Here is an 18,327-nt window from a genome sequence, read left to right on the forward strand (position 1 = left end):
GCATGCTTGTAGACTGGAAAAACAAATACTGTTGAAATGTCTATACTACCCAGAACAATCTACACACTCAATGCAATCCATAGCAATATACCATCAGCATTTTTCACAGAACTGGAACAAATAATCCTAAAATGTGTATGGACAAAGAAAAGACCCTGAATAGCCAGAGGAATGTTGAAAAAGAAAACCAAAGCTGGTGGTATCACAATTCTGGAGTTCAAGATGTATTACAAAGCTGTAATCATCAAGACAGCATGGTACTGACACAGTAAGAGACACATAGATCACTGGATGGAACTAGATGGTATTATGACAATCAGAGAAAGATAATTATCAAATTATTTTACTCATGTGTGGAATTTAAGAAACAAAACAGAGGATCATAGGGGAAGGGAGGCAAAAATAAAATAAGACAAATTCAGAGAGGGAGATAAACCATAAGAGATTCATAACTATTGGAAACAAACTGAGGGTTGCTGGAAGGGAGGTTGGTAGTGGGTTGAAGTAAATGAGTGATGGCCATTAAGGAAAGCATGAGCACTTGGTGTTTTATGCAAGTGATGAATAACTGAACTCTGCCTCTGAAACTAATGATACACTATATGTTCATTGTATTTAAATAAAATAAAATTTTAAAATAAAGATTTATTGAAAGACAGTCCATGCTCATTGATTGGAAGAACAAATGTTGTCAAACTGCCTATGCTACCGAAAGCAATCTACACATTTAATGCAATCTCTATCAAAATGCCAAGAGCTTTTTTCACAGAACTAGAACAATCTTAAAATTTGTACAGAACCACAAAAGACTCAGAATAGCCAAAGCAATCTTGAAAAAGAACAAAACTGGAGGTATCAGAATTCCAGATTTCAAGTTATATTACAAAGATGTAGTAATCAAAACCATATGGTACTGGCATAAAATTAGACACATAGATCAATAGAACAGAATAGAAAGAACAGAAATAAACCCACAATTATATGGTCAACTTGTCTTTGACAGAAGTGGCAAGAATATCCAATGGGAAAAAGTCAACACTGTCAGGAAAACTGTACAACAACATGCAAAAGAATGAAACCCAAGCACTTTCTTACACCATACAGAAAAGAAACTCAAGATGACTTAAAGCCTTTAATGTGAGACCTGAAACCATATAAATCATAGGAAAGGACAAAAGCAGAAATGTCTCTGGATATCAAACATAGCAACATTTTTCTAAATATGTCTCCTGAGGGAAGAGAAATAAAAGCAAAAATATACTATTGGGACTAAATAAAAATAAAAGCTTCAAAAGTCACAGTGATGGAAGTAATCAATAAAACTAAAGATAACCTATGTAATAGGAGAAAATATTTTCTTTTTTAAAAAAGATTTATTTATTTATTTATTTATTTATTTATTTATTTATTTATGATAGAGAGAGAGAGAGACAGACAGAGGCAGAGACACAGGAGGAGGGAGAAGCAGGCTCCATGCTGGGAGCCCGATGTGGGACTCGATCCCGGGACTCCAGGATCGCACCCTGGGCCAAAGGCAGGCGCTAAACCGCTGAGCCACCCAGGGATCCCCGGAGAAAATATTTTCAAATGACATGTATTATAAAGAATTAGTTCCCGGGATCCCTGGGTGGCGCAGTGGTTTAGCGCCTGCCTTTGGCCCGGGGCACGATCCTGGAGACCCAGGATCGAATCCCACGTCAGGCTCCCGGGATGGAGCCTGCTTCTCCCTCTGCCTGTGTCTCTGCTTCTCTCTCTCTCTCTATCATAAATAAATAAATAAATAAATCTTTAAAAAAAAAAGAATTAGTTCCCAAAACATATAAAGAACTTAAGCAATTTTAGAGCCAAAAATACAGATAAAATTAAAAATGGGCAGACAGGAAGGGAAGGAAAACTGAATGGGAAGTCATCAGAGAGTGAGAAAAACCTTGAGAGATTCCTTACTATGGAAACAAACTGAGGATAGCTGAAGGGGAAGTGGGTGGTGGAATGGGGCAATTGGGTGACTGCAATTAAGGAGGGAATATGATGTGATGAGCCCTGGGTATTGTACACAATTGATAAATTAATGAAACTAATGATGTACTATATGTTGGCTAATTGAATTTAAATAAAATAAATAAAAATAAAAATTTCAAAAAATGGACAAAAGACATGAACAGACATTTCTCCAAAGAAGGCCTACAGATGGCCAACAGGCATATGTAAAAATGCTCAACATAATTCATCTGGGAAATGCAAACCAAAACTACAATAAGATATCACCTCACACCTTTCATAATGGCTAAAAGAAGTACACAAGAAACAAGTGTTAGCAAGCATATGGATAAAAAGGAGCCCCCATGCACTGTTGGGAATGCAAATTGGTGCAACCACTTTAGAAAATAATATCAAAGTTCTTCAAACAGTTAAAAATAGAACTATACTATGATCCAGTAATAGCAGTCCTGGATATTTACCCCCAAAATACCAAAAACACTAATACAAAGTGATGCATGCCCCCCTATGTTTATTGCAGCATTATTTACAATAGCCAAATAATGGAAGCAGCCCAAGTGTCCATCAATAGATGAATGGATAAGGAAGATGTGGTATATATACATAATAGAATATTATTCAGCCATAAAAAGAATGAAATCTTGCCATTTTCAATGACATGGATGGAGCTACAGAATATAATGCTAAGTAAAATAAGTCAATAAGAGAAGACAAATACCATATGATTTCACTCAAACGTGGAATTTAATAAACAAAAAAATGAATAAAAAGAGAAATTAACCAAGAAACAGACTCTTAACTGTAGAGAAAAAAACGGATGGTTACCAGAGGGGAGGTGGGTGGGGAGATTGGCTAAATAGCTGATGGGAATTAGAGAGTACACTTTTCATGATAAACACCAAATAATATATAGAATTTTTTAAATCACTATATTGTATACCTTAAACTAATACATCACTGTGCATTAAGTATACTGAAATTAAAATTAAAAAACCTAAATAAATTCAATTTGCTACAATTTCCATTTGTCCCATTTCATTCATATATGTTATCTGCCTGGCTCCTGTGTGCATTAGGTTTATGACTCCTGCTTTATAATCCAGGTTGAGTTCAGAGCTTCCCATGACTGTGGGTGTTGTCATCCCAGGACTTCCCAGAGTTTCTGTTTTCGGGTCTTCTCTTGTTTGATAAGGGTTTCCTTTTAGAAGGTCTATAGGGATAGAGTCAAGCTGAATGGTTATATTGCATCTGATTCAAACCCTTCCTCATCTGACAGGTTTTTCATAGTGTGTCAATATATGGTTCTATTTTGATTTCTCCTCAGAAGACTAGTTAGGGGAACCAAGTAGTGTGCTTCTCCTGATTCTTCCTTACAGTCTCTGTAAGATAAGTTTGTGGCAGAGGCCAACAGATGGATTGATAGACCACCAGTCCATCACTGATGGACCACCAACTGACTGATTAGTTGTAGTTTCCAATGAAGTGATCCCAAGGTGTCTGGCAATGTGCAAGCTTATTTCAATCTTAAAGCAAAAGTCACTGCCTACTTTTCAACTTCCAAGCCTAGTGTCCACACTTTACAACCAAAGGACTATTCCCTTTGATCCAAACCATCACCAGTGGAATATATGCTGGTTAGTCTCAATTGCACCAAGACTTGAATGAAGTTTTTGGAGGGATGACAAATTATCAACACCTATGCCTAGTATACCGGAAGCAACAGTTTGTAGGAGCAAGTCTAAACTGAACTGCTGCTGCAAAATTTCAAGATTCTGCATGCTTAAAATCCACACAGAGCAGACTGAATCACTTCTCAGAGTGATAAAAATATAGATAGAAAAGACAAATTGTCATTTTCCTCTCCTCCATCCTTTTAGCTAAGGAAGATTTGTTTTGAATCACAGCTATGAATCTTACTCTTCTTACTTCCTTGTTGCGTCACTAATGGTTCTAATGCACTGTGTAATTCTGGTAAGAGTGTGTGTCTCAATGTTTTTAGATTTGGATTAGAAATATGCTCTTAGAGTTGATTGTATATCTTACACTTTCCTGGGATCTGGGGAAGGATTCAATTACTATGCCTTCTAAGAGATAGCCGTTAGCTCTGTCTTCCACTGCCTCCTAAGAGATAACCATTAGCTCTGTCTTCCAGCTTTGATAGCCAGATGGAAGGGCAAAACTGCTTCCTCTGCAAACATACCACTATAGGTATATATTTGGTATGTATCATGTACATATTATTTTTATTAAAGCAGTTTCAGGAGAAGGGTGTGTAAAACTTGTCAGAATACATACAAGTTCACATTGGCTGTCAAAGAAAAACCATTTGGAAAGCACCAGAGACTCTTTCCCCTGCACCTCGCAGTGACATCTCTGGATTACTTAAGACACAGCTGAAGCTAAAGGAGATGTGTTGAACCTATCTCTGCCCTTGGAGCCTACTACTTTCTCAGGAATCGTAAAAGAGCCTGACCCAAGAGCTCAAGATAAGTTTGTCCAATGGGATACTTAACTTCTGGAGCTAAAGACAAAGCATAAGCTATTAATTATTAAATATAATCCCAGGAAGTCAGAGAGTCATATTATGTTTGTTCCCCAGGAGTGGGGCACAAGAGGGTTACATTTGGGGGTACTGAGGGGTTGGATGTGTACAACAGTGTTTATCATCACACTTCCATAGACTTTTGAGTAAGTTCTAGAAGGTAGAAGATAGCCATTTAGATACTTTACAGTTAGTTGGAGTAGCTGATACTTGGGTCAACTTACTGATAATTGGCCACAGGCCCTCAATAACTATCTTACACGGGTTTCTACTCACCCAGTCAGAAACAAAACATTTTCATTTTCATGTATTCAAATGGTAACGACAACCATTTCAAAGCAAGAATTTTCCTTATGTTCTCAGAAAGTCAGTCATAGGATTGTCCCTGAAAGTGCCATGATTTCCTCAATCCCCTAAATTTGTTCCTGTTTCTGTTTCTTAGAAAAGAGCATTTTTGGCAGCATAAATGGAGAAAGTGTCAGCAATGAGATTCAGGTATGTTAGAAATAATAAAAGTTATTAACAAGACAAGAAACAACAGATGTTGGAGAGGATGTGGAGAAGGGGAACCTTCTTGCACTGTTGGTGGGAATGCAAACTGGTACAGCCACTCTGGAGAACTGTGTGGATGTTCCTCAAAGAGTTAAAAATAGAGCTACCCTATGACCCAGCAATTGCACTACTGGGTATTTACCCCAAAGATACAGATGTAGTGAAATTCCAGGACACCTGCACCCCAATGTTTATGGCAGCAAAGTCCACAATAGCCAAACTGGAAGGAGCCTCGATGTCCTTCAACAGATGAATGAATAAAGAAAATGTGGCATATATATACAATGGAGTATTAGCCATCAGAAAGTACGAATACTCACCATTTGCTTCCACGTGGACAGAACTGGAGGGTATTATGGTGAGTAAGTCAATCGGAGAAGGACAATCATCATATGGTTTCACTATATGGGGAATATAAGAAATAGTAAAAGGGATTATAAGGGAAAGGAGGGAAAATGAGTGGGAAAAATTAGAGAGGGTAACAAAACATGAGAGACTCCTAACTGCGAAACAAACTAAGGGTAGCTGAAGGGGAGGTAGGTGGGGGGTTGGGGTAACTGGGTGACAGGCACTGAGGAGAGCACTTGATAGCATGAGCACTGGGTGTTATACTATATGTTGGCAAATCAAACAAATAAAAACAAATGAAAAAAAAAAGAAGTCATCTTGAGATGATAGCCTGGTGGTTATTTCCTTCAGCATAGTCATTCATGTTTTTGTTCATTTATTCAACAAGTATGCAGTGGTTGCCTGTAGTAGGCTTTGTTCTAGGCATGGGGAATGCAACAATGAACAAGACAGCATTCCTATCGTAGATTTTTACATTTTCGTGGAGATAGCAAAAAACTAAGTAACAATAACAGAACATTTAAATAATGACAATTGCTATCAAGACAATGAAACAGTATAGTGAACTAGAGAGTGACTAGTAGTGATTAGTGATAAAGCTATTTTAGCTAAGGTGGACTCTGATAAATTCAACTGTTATGTTAGGCTCTATTTTGCCTCTAATTCATCAGGATGGAATTCATAAAAAAGACAATTGTCTGTCACTACGCTCAAGGTCCTGTCACTTTAAATTTGAATCATAGAACCAAGTATAACACCTATTTCAAGGCTGCTGAACCTGGCTGGAGTCTTTGCTTCATTGCAGAAAAAAAAAAAAATATTTCTCTTAACCTGCAAGTGAAAGGTAGCGTTTCTTTCAATTAACTATGAATGAAAGCAACATTAACATTACCTGGTGACTTTGTCAACAGTAGTAATCACAGATATTTTCATATAATAATATAGTTTTTTCGGAAATCCATTTACATATTTGTGTGCATGAGTACATATATGCACGTATACATATGGATATACATATGGATATATGTTACACTAAGTCCCCAAGCTTAATTGTTTTACAGCTTCATCTGTAATATGCTTTGGTCAGATTTAAAATTCTGCTTTTCTGGGCACCTGAGTGGATCAGTGGTTGAGTATCTGCCTTTGGCTCAAGTCATGATCCTGGGGTCCTAGGATCAAGTCCCACATCAGGCTCCTCTCAGGAAGCCTGCTTATCTGCTTTTCCCTCTGCCCATGTGTATCTCTCTCTCTCTCTCTCTCTCTCTCTCTCTTTCTCTCTCTGTCTCTCATGAATAAATAAAATATTTAAAATTAAATTAAATTAAATTAAATTAAATTAAATTAAATTAAATTAAATCCTGCTTTTCTGATCTTGTCCAATACATTTTCTTAAGGTTCTGAAGGTATCTTATTCTGGCTCCCATGCACTGACTTCCATTACTTCCATGCATATGTCATGATGGAAATGATCTGCCAAATATGAGTCTTAATCTTAACACAGTTGACACTAAACTGCTCATTCTGACAATAATTAGACATTAAATTCACTACTAGGGCTTCTCAACAGTTAAAGAAAAACTGTTGGAGAGAATGAGAGCTTTGGGAGAGGCTGCTAATCAGTGAAAAGGAAAATGTTTTCTTTCTACTCTTAAACAGTTTTTGTTTTCTACTTCTGGACTTGTCAAAACCTTTTATTTGCTAGCTTATATTGAAAAGTTTCAAAAAGCAAGCCCACTTGAAAATATAATTCTTTGTTCTTTGAGCATCAGTTAACATCTGAAGCTAGTATCCTACAATACTATTATGCAAATGCTCTTCAAAATTATTTTCTTATTATCAACACCTAGCATAACTATAACACTAGTGTTCACTGAATTTTCCTTGAATGAATAAATGATATGAAAAAGCTATATCAAGTTATTGAAATATATTAAAAAAGAAGAGGCATCAAGAGAGTTAAAATCTTAACTTTTTGTGCTGAGTAGAAATATTATGAAGTTAGCATATGAAATTTCACTGTAAGGTGGCTTAGAAAAAAGGGCCATTTCAAGAATGCTTTATGTTGCAAACAATATTATATTGTCAACTTTTCTTTATGAGACAAAAATAATACTGATTTATAGAATTGTCATATTCTATTTGTTATAGTAGAATTGCAATAGCATAATATTGTAATTGTAGAATTGTTATAACCCAGGTGTGAGGCATGCTGGAAGTTCTTAAAAAGTAGGTTGGGAGAGGGAATGAACTAAAGTCTACTGGAACTGGGGAGAGACAGGCTGGAAGTCAAGAGCCAGAATTCCAAATCACCAAGTCCAATGAGAATGCAATTACTCCAGCAATTATCATTGTACAAAGGTATGAATGGGTGATAAGTGACTTCTAAGCTGTTTTTGGACGTATATGACTGTCAAAATTATAGTTGGGGATTACTGGAAGTAGGTCCCAGTCTGGGCCTCAGCTAACTGGGCTGTTATTCATGGTCCAGACTATGGATTTCGTAGGGATCTAGAGTAGGGAATGGGAATCAACAATCTAAAAGAAAATCATCAAAGTAACCTGGAGATGTTACCAAATCCAAGTTGGTTGCCTGTTTCCTGAAAGACCATTCCTCAAGAGACTAGTTTTGATTCGAAAGGAAATTGAGCTTTATTCAGGAGGCCAGAAAGCTATAGAGAAGACGGACTCTTCTCCAAAAGGCAACCACAAGATTTATGCCTGACCCAGGGAGGGCCTTTTGAAGGTCTTTAGGGTAGTTCATCATCAAATGAAGTGCAGTGCCTTGCAACATTTTATTTATCTTATTTATTTTATTTTATAATTCAAGTTAACATATAGTATAGTATTGGTTGCAATAGAATTTAGTGATTCATCACTTACATATAACACCCAGGGCTCCTGCCAACAAGTGCCCTTTTTAATACCCATCACCCAGCTAGCCCATCCCCCAACTACCTCCACTCCAGCAACCCTCAGTTTGTTTTCTTAACTATAGAGTCTCTTATGGTTTACCTCCCTCTCTGTTTTAATCTTATTTTTTGTTCGCTGCCCCTATGTTTATCTGTTTTGTTTCTTAAATTTCACGATTGAATGAAATAATATTTCTTGATTATGAGCAGAATGATGATACCAGCTACAAACATTACCTCAGTGCTCAGTGATTGTGAGAGGGGTTGGTTCTTGTTTCGTGATGTGCAGGAGTACTCTGTTCTTTCTACAAAGGAGGGCAAGTTCTACAGATATACAAAGGGAGGTAAGTAAAATCATTTATGTGACCTGAAAGAAAGAAAAACATTTTGCTAAAAGAAATTGCTAGGGTCATCGGGAAGGCCAAGGCAGCTCCAAACAGACTTGCTAGGCTCTGTGGACTTGGAAAGTTTTAATTCTTCACTCCTCAAGGCCAATGGTCTGCAAGTCTCAGAGAAAGTAAATTACCTCTGTTACAGATCAAGGGCCTTAGGTCAGGAAGTAAGCAGTGTGTTAACTTGAAGCAATGTAAACCTTAAGATGGGCTAGAGTGCTGTTACAGAGAGAAGGAGGAAGGGAGGTTATAGCTCCCCAGTCATTCAGTTACCTATTGGGTCAAGTTTTCCCAGGTACACTCTTGGTGGAGGGATAGCAAGGTAATTCTGTGTCTTATCCACCAACTGTCCAGAGGCTTACAAGAATAACTGTCTAAGATCTTCTAAGCAAAACATCTCCAAAGAAACAAGAGCTGTAAATGATACACTGGATCAGATGGATTTCACAGATATTTACAGAACTTTGCATCTGAACACAACTGAATTCCTCTCAAGTGCACATGGGACTTTCTCCAGAAGACACCACATACTGGGTCACAAATCAGGTCTCAACCGATACCAAAAGATTGGGATTGTCCCCTGCATATTTTCAGACCATGATGCTTTGAAACTTGAAATCAAGCACAAGAAGAAATTTGGAAGAAACTCAAACACATGGAGGTTAAAGACCATCCTGCTAAAAGATGAATGGGTCAACCAGGAAATTAAAGAATAAAAATATTCATGGAAACTAATGAAAATGAAGATAAAACTGTTCAAAATCTTTGGGATACAGTAAAAGCAGTCCTCAGAAGGAAACACATCCCAATACAAGCATCCCTCAAAAAATTGGAAAAAGCTCAAATACACAAGCTAACCTTGCACCTAAAGGAAAGAACAGCAAATAAAACCTACACCAAGCAGAAGAGAGTTAATAAAGATTTGAGCAGAACTCAATGAAATAGAGACCAGAATACCTGCAGAACAGATCAACAAAACCAGGAGTTGGTTCTTTGAAAGAATTTATAAGATAGATAAACCATTAGCCAGCCTTATTAAAAAGAAAAGAGAAAAGACTCAAATTAATAAAATCATGAATGAAATAGGAGAGATCAAAACTAATACAAAGGAAATACAAACAATTTTAAAAACTTCTTATAAGCAGCTATATGCCAATAAATTAGGCAATCTAGAAGAAATGGATGCATTTCTGGAAAACCACAAACAACCAAAACTGGAACAGGAAGAAACAGAAAACCTGAACAGGGTGATAACCAGGGAGGAAATTGAAGCAGTCATCAAAACCTCCCAAGACAAAAGTCCAGGGCCAGATGCCTTCCCAGGGGAATTCTATCAAACATTTAAGAAGAAATAATACCTATTCTATTAAAGCTGTTCTGAAGGATAGAAAGGGAAGGGATACTTCCAAACTTGTTGTATGAGGCCAGCATTATCTTGATTCGAAAGCCAGACAAAGACCCTGCTTAAAAGAATTCCAGACCAATATCCCTGATGAACACAGATGCAAAAATTCTCACCAAGATACTAGCCAATAGGATCCAACAATACATTAAGAAGATTCTTCACCACAACCAAGTGGAATTTATCCCGGGGATGCAAAGCTGGTTCAACACTTGTGATAGATCATATCAACAAGAGAAAAACCAAGAACCATATGATCCTCTCATTAGATGCAGAGAAATCATTTGACAAAATACAGCATTGATTCCTGATTAAAACTCTTCAAATTATAGGGATAGTCAATATCTTAAAAGCGTTTTTTGAAAAGCCCACAGCAAATATCATTCTCAATGGCCAAAAACTGAGAGCCTTTCCCCTAAGATCAGGAACACTACAGAAATATCCACTCTCACCACTGTTATTCAACATAGTACTAAAAGTCCTAGCCTCAGCAATCAGACAACAACAATAAAAAAGGCACTCAAATTGGGGAAAGAAAAGAAGTAAAACTCTCCCTCTTCACAGATGATTTGATACTGTATATAGAAAATGTAATAGACTCCACCCCAAGATTTCTAGAACTCATACAGCAATTCAGCAATGTGGCAGGATACAAAATCAATGCCCAGAAATCAGTGGCATTTCTGTACACTAACAAGGAGCCTGAAGAAAGAGAAATTAAGGAATCAATCCCATTTACAATTGCACTCATAAAAGGAAACCTAGGAATAAACCTAACCAAAGAGGTAAAGTAAATATACCCTAAAAACTACAGAACACTTCTGAAAAAAACTGAAGAAGACACAGAGAGATGGAAAACAACCATTCTATGCTCATGGATTGGAAGTCTAAATTTTGTGAAAATGTCTGTGTTACCCAGGGTAATTTACATTCAATGTAATCCCTATCAAAATAACATGGACTTTCTTCACAGACTTGGGACAAATAATCTTAAGATTTCTATGGAATCATCAAAGGTCCCAAATAGGCAGAGAAATATTGAAAAAGAAAACCAAAGCTGGAGGCATCACAATGCCAGATTTTACTCTGTATCACGAAACTGTGATTATCAAGACCGTATGGTACTGGCACAAAAACAGACACATGGATCAATGGAACAGAATAGAGAACCCAGAAATGAGCCCTCAACTCTATGGTCAACTAAAAAGGGACAAAGCAGGAAAGAATATCCGCTGGAAAAAGGAGAGTCTCTTCAATAAATGGTGTTGACAAAATTGATCAGCCATGTGCAGAACAATGAAACTGAACCATTATCTTACACCATACACAATGGTAAACTCAAAATGGTTGAAAAATCTAAATGTGAGACAACAATCCATCGAAATGCTAGAGGGGAATACAGGCAACACCCTTTTTGAACTTGGCCACAGTAACTTCTTGCAAGATGCATCTATGAAGACAAGGGAAACAAAAGCAAAAATGATGTAGTGGGACTTAACAAGGGTAAAAAGCTTCTGCACAGCCAAAGAAACAGTCAACAAAACTAAAAGACAACCTACAGAATGGGAGAAGATATTTGCAAATGACACATCAGACAAAGGGCTAGTATCCAAGATGTATAAAGAACTTATTAAACTCAACACTCAAGAAACAAAAAATCCAATAATGAAATGGGCAGAAGATATGAGCAGAAATTTCACCAAAGAAGACATACACATGGCTAAGAAGCACATGAAGAAATGCTCCACATCACTTGTCATCAAGGAAATACAAATCAAAACCTCAGTGAGTTACCACCTCACAGCAGTGAGTATGGCGGAAATCAACAAGACAGGAAACAACAAATGTTGGAGAGAATGTGGAGAAAAAGGAACCCTCTTGCACTGTTGGTGGGAATGCATACTTGTACAGCCACTCTGGAAAACAGTGTGGAGGTTCCTCAAGAAGTTAAAAATAGAATTACCCTACCACCGAGCAATTGTACTACTGGGTATTTACCCCATAGATACTGATGTAGTGAAGTGGTAGGACACCTGCACCCCAATGTTCATAGCAGGAATGTCCACAATAGCCCAAGTGTAGAAGTAGCCCCAATGTCCTTCAGCAGATTAATAAAGAAGGTGTACACACACACACACACACACACACACACACAATGGAATATTATTCAGCCATCAGAAGAGACAAATACTCACCATTTGCTTCAATATGGATGGAACTGTAGGGTATTATGCTGAGTGCAGTAAGTTAATTGGAGAAGGACGATCATCATATGGTTTCACTCATCTGTGGAATATAAGAAATAGTAAATGGGATTTTAAGGGAAGGGGGGAACTAAGCGGGGAAAAATTAGAGAGGTAAACAAACCATAAGAGACTCCTAACTTTGGGACACAAACAAAAGGTTGTGGAAGGGGAGGTCTGTGGGGGCATGGGGTAACTAAGTGACGAGCACTGAGGAGGGCACCTGATGGGATGAGCACTGGGTGCTATACTATATGTTGGCAAATTGAATTTAAATAACATATGTAAAAAACAAACAAACAAATGCAATAGGCACAGAGCAGTCCCAACAAAATCAACAAACATACAGCAGTAGTATGAAATATTTTAGTTAAATTTGCATGTTATAAAGATAAAGAGAAAACCTTGAAAACTGCTTGGACAAGAGATCCTTAATGTACAAGACTAGATACATAAGATTGGCAGCAGAGCCATCCACAGAGGCCTGGGAGGCCACAAAAGACTAGCAAGATATAGTCAACGTTTTAAATGAGAAAAATATGCAACCCAGAATCTTTATCCATCAAGGCTATTATTCACATGAGGAGAGATAAATCGTTTCCAAGACAAACAAAAGCGAAAAGAATTCGTTAGTGAACACTAAACTTGCCCTGTAAGAAATATTAATGGAGACTCTTTTATTGGAAAGAGAGACCAAAGTTATCAAAGAACAAAAGGAAACAGAGACAATCTATAGAAATTTCGAATTTACAGTTAATAAAATGGTATTAAACTCATATCTTTCAATAATTACTGTGAATGTAAATGGACTCAATGCTCTAATCAAAAGACATAGGGTATCAGGGCTCCTGGATATCTCAGTCAGCCTCTGCCTTTGGCTAAGGTCTTGATCCCAGGTCCTGGGATGGATACCTACATTGGGATCCCTGCTTAGCGGGAAGTCCGTTTCTCCCTCTTCCTCTGCCCCTCTCCTCCACTCCTGCTTGTGCTCTCTCTGCCTCTTTCTCTCTCTGTCTCTATCTCTATCTCTCAAATAAACAAAATATTCATAAAAGGACATAGGGTACCTATGGGTACCCTATGGGACATAGGGTATATTAAAAAGGACCCATTGATATGCTGCTTAAAAGGGACTAATTTTAGACCCAAAAAAACCTCCAGATTGAACGTAAGGAGTGGGGAATGATTTATAATGCTAATGGGCATCAAAAGCTGGAGAAGCCATCCTAATATTACACAAACTAAATGTTAAACAAAAGACTGTAAGAAGAGATGAAGAAGGACACTATATAATATTGAAGAGGATAGCCATGATCACCTCTGTTGTACATCATAGTACTGGAAGTACTAGCCACAGCAATCACCAGCAAAAAGATATAAAAGGCATTCAAATCAGCAAAGAAGTCAAACTTTCACTCTTTCCAGACAACATGATACTCTATTTAGGAAACCCAAAAGACCACTCAAAAAATGTAATAACTGATACAGGAATTAAGCTTAATCTTGGGATATAAAATCAATGCATGGAAGTCTGTTGCATTTCTATACACTATAAAGGAAGCAGCAGAAAGAGAAATCAAAGAATTGACCCCATTTACAATTGCAACAAAAACTATAAGATACCCAGGAATAAACCTAAGCAAAGGGGTAAAAGATATGTACATTGAAAAGCATAGAATACTTAGGAGAGAAATTGAGGAAGACACAAAAAAATGGAAAAATATTGTATGTTCATGGATTGGAAGAATAAATATTGTTATAATATCTATGCTACCTAAAGTAATCTACACATTCAATGCAGTCCCTATCAAAATACTATTAGAATTTGTCACATAGCTGCCACAAACAGTCCTAAAATTTGTATGGAACTACAAAAGAACCTAAATAGACAAAGTATTTTTAAAAAAGAAAACCAAAGGAGGGGGTGCCACATTTATGGACTTCAAGGTGTTTTACAAAGCTTTAATCAAGACAGTATGGTACTAATATAAAAACAAGCACATAGATCAGTGGAAAAGAATAGAGAAGCCACAAATGGACCCTCAACATACGGTCAAGTAATCAACCCATATGGTCAAGTAATCTTCAACAAAGCAGTAAAGAATAGCCAGTGGATAAAAGACTGTCTTTCCAACAAATGGTGTTGGGAAAATTGGACAGCTACATGCAGAAGAATGAAACTGCACTACTTTCATACATCATACACAAAAATCAAGTTGCCACAGCAACTTCTAGAGAGATCTCTAATGGGAAGGGATTAAAAGCAAAAATGAACTATCAGGACTTCATCAATATAATAAGTTTTTGCAAAAAAAAAAGAACCAAGAAAACCAAAATGCAAGGGGGAGGCAAGAGGGTGGAGAATTAGGGGTCTTTGTTTTACCTGGTTCCCCAAACGTAACTAGATAACTTTCAAACCATCTTGAACACCTATGAATTCAACCTGAGATATAAAAAGAACAGATGGAACCCTACAGAGAGAAAAGTGATTGCTTCTTACAAGGTAGGAGTGTGGAGAAGAGAAATGGAGGGGATATATTGGAAGACAAATGGCAGGGGGAGGGAAACTTTGTAAGCCGCTGCAGGAAAGATGTAAAGCACACAATCCAGACCTTTAGAAATCTGCTCCTGAGAGAGCCTTCCCCTGAAAAGTGCTCAGTGGTGACATAGGGCAGAATCACAGGAGGGGCAATGAAGTCTCAGTATTCTTGGAAACACAGAGTCACCTGGGAAAATTCAACTTGTGACATAAACTGCAAACCATGGTCACATCAAGGGACTGATGGTGTCCTAGGTCCCCATAAAGGACTGGAAAGCAGCAACCCTCCTGGGGCATCTGGGAGAGGCAGACCAGGTGTGCAGTCAGGTGGCTGAGCACTCTCTGCCCCAGGGACTGGCAGTGGACAGAAGGGGGATATCCTCTATTCTCTCCTGGAGAGGCAGAGCCAGGGAGTGAAAAAGATAGGGAAAGTTCTGTCAACCCGAGTCCTCCCAATTGTATGAATCAATGCCCCGTGCCTGTCCCCAGGAGGATCTGAGCCAGTGTGCACCAAGACACTGCAGTTCGGTACAGGCTGGGAGCTCTTGGCTCCAGGGCTGGAGATCTGGGCACCACTATTTTTTTTCTCCTTTCACCCTGGAGAAACATCGGCCTCTAGGGAACAACGGCCTCATAGGACAAACAGGTTACACAAAGGTAGCCACCTGGCAAGGGGCAGGGCATCTCCGCCCAGGCACAGACACACCAAAATCAGCGAACCAGGCCCCTCCCCAAGAAGACCAGCTGGAAAGAACGGGAAAAGCAAGTTGCTGACCAAGAAGCCCTGAAAGCTCCAGGACTGAGGGAAAATAATATGTGGAACTCAAGATTTTCTTCCTTATGATTTGCTTATATTTCAGATTTAAAATTTTCAATATTCTTTCAATATTTTTTCTTCCTTAATGACATTCTTTTATCAACTCTTCATTTTTAAGTTTTTCCCTTTTTGACTTTCATATTTTTACAATTACATCTCAAATATCCCATGTTCTTCATTTCTGGATTCCTTTCAACATATTCCATTTAATTTTTTAGAAATATAAGTTATGGGGAATGCTTTTGTCTTATTTTATGATTTTACAAATTAGTACATTCTAGTATATGGATCAGGGGACGCCTGGGTGGCTCAGTGGTTGAGCATCTGCCTTTGGCTCAGGTCATGATCCTGGGATCTGGGATCTAGTCCGGCATCAGGCTCCCTGTGGGGAGCCTCCTTCTCCCTCTGCCTGTCTCTCTCTCTCTCTCTCTCTCTCTCATTAATAAACAAATAAATCTTTAACATATGGACCAAAATACATTCAGAACCAAGTAGAGCACTTTGTTGGTCCATTCTGTGAGAGTATATTCTCTTTTCCTTTCCAAGCCCCCCCCCATTTGTCTTCTTGTTTTTGCTCTTTTTCCTGCTGTTGTTTATATAAGTTTTGCTGGTTTATATAAATTTGGAATTTAGCCCCTCCTAACATACAGAACAAAATATATACAGGACCAAGATCACTGTCTTGTTTCACTCTGGGAGACTATATTCTCTCTCCTCTACCACTTCCTCTCAACCCTTTTTAAAAATTTTACTATTTTTTTGAATTCATTTTTCACTTTTGTGGTCTTTCTTTTCTTTTTTCTTTTATTTTCTGGTCCCTGACCTCTTTGGAATTGTCTATGTGTATTTTACTATGTGTATTTGTATGGGTTGTGGTTGATATTTTTGACTGTGCTTATTCATATATCCATTCTGCACTGGAAAAAAATGACTAGAAGGAAGAACTCACTAAAAAAAGAAGCAGAAATTATACTATCTGCCACAGATCTATGGATATAGATTTAAGTAACATGTCAGAAAAACAATTGAGAATGCAATTACAAAATTACTGGTGGCTCTTGAAAAAAGTATAAAAGACTCTAGAGATACTTTTACTGCAGAATTGAGATCTAATTAGGCCGAAATTCAGAATACTTTAAACAGATGCTGCCTATACTGGATGCAGTAAAAGCTAGGGTTAATGAGGCAGAAGACAGAGTGAGTGACATAGAAGACAAGTTGATAAAAAGGAATGAAGCTGAGGAAAAAAGAAAAAACAACTAAGAGCCCATGAGGGGAGGCTCTGGGAAATAAGTGATAGTTTGAGAAAGAATAATATTTGTCTTATGAGGATTTCAGGGGATGTAAAGAGAGAGGACCAGAAAGTATATTTGAACATATCGGAGCTGATAACTTCCCTAATCTGAGGAAGGCAACAGACATACAGATCCAAGAGATAGAGAGGACCTCCGCTAAAATCAACAAAAATGCATCAGCATCCTGACATATAATGGTGAAGCTTCCAAATTTCAGACATAAAGAGAAATTCCTAAAAGCAGCTCAACGCAAGAGATTCCTAACTTCCATGGGGGGAAATATCAGATTAACAGCAGACCTATCTACAGAGACATGGCAGACCAGAAAGGACTGGCATGATATATTCAAGGTACTAACAAGAAAAACATGCTACCAAGAATTCTTTAACCAGCAAGGCTGTCATTCAGAATGGAAGGAGAGATAAAGAGCCTCCAGGATAGGCAGAAACTAAAAGAATATGTGACCACCAAACCAGCTCTGTGAGAAATACTAAGGGGGACCCGGTAAGTGAAAGAGAGACCCCAAATAAACAGTACACAGAAACAGGGAATGTATAAGTAATAAGATTACTACACTAAATTAATACCTTTCAGAAGTTACTCTGAATGTCAATGGGCTAAAGGATCCCATCAAAAGACACAGGGTATCAGATTGGATAAAAAGCAAGAAGCATCTATACTGGGTCTACAGATGACTCATTTTAGACCAAAAGGACAACAAAAGACTAAAAATGAGGGGGTGGAGAACCATACAATTCAAATAGTCCTCAAAAAAATAAGCTGCAATTAAAAAAAAAATAAGCTGCGGTAGCAATATTCGTATGAGATAAATTATATTTTAATTTTATTTTTTAATAAATATATTTTTATTGGTGTTCAATTTGCCAACATATATAATAACACCCAGTGTTCATCCCATCAAGTGCCCCCCTCAGTGCCTGTCACCCAGTCACCACCACCCCCCCAACCCCCTCCCGTTACACCACCCCTAGTTCGTTTCCCAGAATTAGGAGTCTCTCATGTTCTGTCTCCCTTTCTGATATTTCCCACTCATATTTTCTCCTTTCACCTTTATTCCCTTTCACTATTTTTTATATTCTGCAAATGAATGAGAACATATAATGTTTGCTCTTATCCAATTGACTTACGTCACACAGCATAATACCCTCCAGTACCATCCACTTCGAAGAAACTGGTGGGTATTTCTCGTTTCTAATGGCTGAGTAATATCCCATTGTATACATAAACCACATCTCCTTTATCCATTCCTATTTCGATGGACACCAAGGC

General features: G+C 37.8%; 1 long non-coding RNA gene across 1 annotated transcript in view; it reads right to left on the reverse strand.

Annotated features, from left to right (window-relative positions):
- Positions 1 to 2,723: 2,723 nt before the first annotated feature.
- The window catches only part of LOC111094790, a 32,070-nt gene continuing 16,466 nt past the window's right edge, over positions 2,724 to 18,327 (reverse strand). Inside the window, exons 2-5 of the long non-coding RNA XR_005386286.1 lie at positions 12,339 to 12,429; positions 8,587 to 8,716; positions 5,413 to 5,493; positions 2,724 to 3,208 (exon numbers count right to left, since the gene is read on the reverse strand). This is a non-coding gene — a long non-coding RNA (uncharacterized LOC111094790). The remainder of the gene's footprint in view (positions 3,209 to 5,412; positions 5,494 to 8,586; positions 8,717 to 12,338; positions 12,430 to 18,327) is intronic.

This window comes from Canis lupus, chromosome X (assembly GCF_011100685.1).
Source record: "Canis lupus familiaris isolate Mischka breed German Shepherd chromosome X, alternate assembly UU_Cfam_GSD_1.0, whole genome shotgun sequence".
In the NCBI taxonomy this organism is placed as follows: Eukaryota; Metazoa; Chordata; class Mammalia; order Carnivora; family Canidae; genus Canis; species Canis lupus.